This window comes from Teleopsis dalmanni, unplaced genomic scaffold (genome assembly GCF_002237135.1).
Source record: "Teleopsis dalmanni isolate 2A unplaced genomic scaffold, ASM223713v2 unscaffolded_contig_3619, whole genome shotgun sequence".
Taxonomy (NCBI): Eukaryota; Metazoa; Arthropoda; class Insecta; order Diptera; family Diopsidae; genus Teleopsis; species Teleopsis dalmanni.
In genome coordinates this window covers 1,533-4,648 of record NW_024035001.1, presented here as the reverse complement: position 1 = coordinate 4,648, position 3,116 = coordinate 1,533, and the positions used below count along the sequence as shown (strand labels likewise).

The 3,116-nt window shown below is 36.6% G+C and overlaps 1 pseudogene; it reads right to left on the bottom strand.

The window, feature by feature from the left end:
• Positions 1 to 7: 7 nt before the first annotated feature.
• LOC119665133 lies at positions 8 to 2,635 on the bottom strand (annotated as a pseudogene).
• Positions 2,636 to 3,116: the final 481 nt, after the last annotated feature.

Sequence of the window (3,116 nt, the reverse complement as noted above, 5' to 3'; positions counted from 1 at the left end):
TTGTCACCCTTAACTTCTTGATGACACGAGTACGAATAGTTTTCTTTTGGTGGTACCATCATTCTGCAATTGAATTCAATCACGAACTTCTTCAAAGGACCTCTTGTATTTGTTCGTGGCTTTTCCTTCTTAGCAGGTATTTCTTCTTTTAACTGTTACTGTGGTTTCAGGTTGGATTGTCATCTTCCGTGCCGACGGTTTCATTTCACGGTAACTTCTTGTTTCGTCACCCTTGACTTCCTTAATGGGCACACGATACGAAAGTTTTCCTTTTTGGGTGTACCATCTTTCTGCAATTGATTCAATAACACGACTTCTTTCCGGAACTTCTTGTATTTGTTCTGGTCTTTTCTTCTTCAGCAAGAACTTCTTCAACCGGTAAAACTGTTGCTTTAGTTGTTTGTCATCTTCTTGAATAGTTTCAATTTTCGTAACTTCTTGTTTGTCACCCTTAACCTTCTTAATGACACGAGTACGAATAGTTTTCTGTTTGGGTGTACCATCTTCTGCGATTGATTCAATAACACGAACTTCTTCCGGAACTTCTTGTATTTGTTCTGGTAGTTCTTCCTCGACTGGTATTTCTTCAACCGTAACTGTAGTTTCAGGTTGTTTGTCATCTTCTTGAATAGTTTCAATTTTCGTAACTTCTTGTTTGTCACCCTTAACTTTCTTAATGACACGAGTACGAATAGTTTTCTTTTTCGGTTTTCCATCTTCTGTAATTGATTCAATAACACGAACTTCTTCAGGAACTTCTTGTATTTGTTCTGGTTTTTCTTCTTCAACGGGGCTTTCTTCAACCGTAACTGTTGTTTCAGGTTGTTTGTCATCTTCTTGAACAGTTTCAATTTTCGTAACTTCTTGTTTGTCACCCTTAATTTTCTTAATGACACGAGTACGAATAGTTTTCTTTTTCGGTTTACCATCTTCTGCGATTGATTCAATAACACGAACTTCTTCCGGAACTTCTTGTATTTGTTCTGGTTTTTCTTCTTCAGCAGGAATTTCTTCAACCGTAACTGTTGTTTCAGGTTGTTTGTCATCTTCTTGAACAGTTTCAATTTTCGTAACTTCTTGTTTGTCACCCTTAACTTTCTTAATGACACGAGTACGAATAGTTTTCTTTTTCGGTTTACCATCTTCCGCGATTGATTCAATAACACGAACTTCTTCCGGAACTTCTTGTATTTGTTCTGGCTGTTCTTCTTCAGCAGGAATTTCTTCAACCGTTACTGTGGTCTCAGGTTGTTTGTCATCTTCTTGAATAGTTTCAATTTTCGTAACTTCTTGTTTGTCACCCTTAACCTTCTTAATGACACGAGTACGAATAGTTTTCTTTTTCGGTTTACCATCTTCCGCAATTGATTCAATAACTCGAACTTCTTCCGGAACTTCTTGTATTTGTTCTGGTTTTTCTTCTTCAACGGGGCTTTCTTCAACTGTAACTGTTGTTTCAGGTTGTTTGTCATCTTCTTGAACAGTTTCAATTTTCGTAACTTCTTGTTTGTCACCCTTAACTTTCTTAATGACACGAGTACGAATAGTTTTCTTTTTCGGTGTACCATCTTCCGCAATTGATTCAATAATACGAACTTCTTCCGGAACTTCTTGTATTTGTTCTGGTTTTTCTTCTTCAACAGGACTTTCTTCAACCGTAACTGTTGTTTCAGGTTGTTTGTCATCTTCTTGAACAGTTTCAATTTTCGTAACTTCTTGTTTGTCACCCTTGACTTTCTTGATGACACGAGTACGATTAGTTTTCTTTTTGGGTGTACCATCTTCTGCGATGGATTCAATAACACGAACTTCTTCCGGAACTTCTTGTATTTGTTCTGGTAGTTCTTCCTCGACTGGTATTTCTTCAACTGTAACTGTTGTTTCAGGTTGTTTGTCATCTTCTTGAATAGTTTCAATTTTCGTAACTTCTTGTTTGTCACCCTTAACTTTCTTGATGACACGAGTACGAATAGTTTTCTTTTTGGGTTTACCATCTTCTGCGATTGATTCAATAACACGAACTTCTTCCGGAACTTCTTGTATTTGTTCTGGTTGTTCTTCTTCGGCTGGTATTTCTTCAACCGTTACTGTGGTTTCAGGTTGTTTGTCATCTTCTTGAATAGTTTCAATTTTCGTAACTTCTTGTTTGTCACCCTTAACTTTCTTAATGACACGAGTACGAATAGTTTTCTTTTTCGGTTTTCCATCTTCTGTAATTGATTCAATAACTCGAACTTCTTCCGGAACTTCTTGTATTTGTTCTGGTTTTTCTTCTTCAACGGGGCTTTCTTCAACTGTAACTGTTGTTTCAGGTTGTTTGTCATCTTCTTGAACAGTTTCAATTTTCGTAACTTCTTGTTTGTCACCCTTAATTTTCTTAATGACACGAGTACGAATAGTTTTCTTTTTCGGTTTACCATCTTCTGCGATTGATTCAATAACACGAACTTCTTCCGGAACTTCTTGTATTTGTTCTGGTTTTTCTTCTTCAACAGGAGTTTCTTCAACCGTAACTGTTGTTTCAGGTTGTTTGTCATCTTCTTGAACAGTTTCAATTTTCGTAACTTCTTGTTTGTCACCCTTAACTTTCTTAATGACACGAGTACGAATAGTTTTCTTTTTTCGGTTTACCATCTTCTGCGATTGATTCAATAACACGAACTTCTTCCGGAACTTCTTGTATTTGTTCTGGTTTTTCCTCTTCAGCAGGAGTTTCTTCAACTGTAACTGTTGTTTCAGGTTGTTTGTCATCTTCTTGAACAGTTTCAATTTTCGTAACTTCTTGTTTGTCACCCTTAACTTTCTTAATGACACGAGTACGAATAGTTTTCTTTTTCGGTTTACCATCTTCTGCGATGGATTCAATAACACGAACTTCTTCCGGAACTTCTTGTATTTGTTCTGGTTTTTCTTCTTCAGCAGGACTCTGTTCAACTGTAACTGTTGTTTCAGGTTGTTTGTCATCTTCTTGAACAGTTTCAATTTTTGTAACTTCTTGTTTGCCACCCTTAACTTTCTTAATGACACGAGTACGAATAGTTCTCTTTTTCGGTTTACCATCTTCTGCGATTGATTCAATAACACGAACTTCTTCCGGAACTTCTTGTATTTGTTCT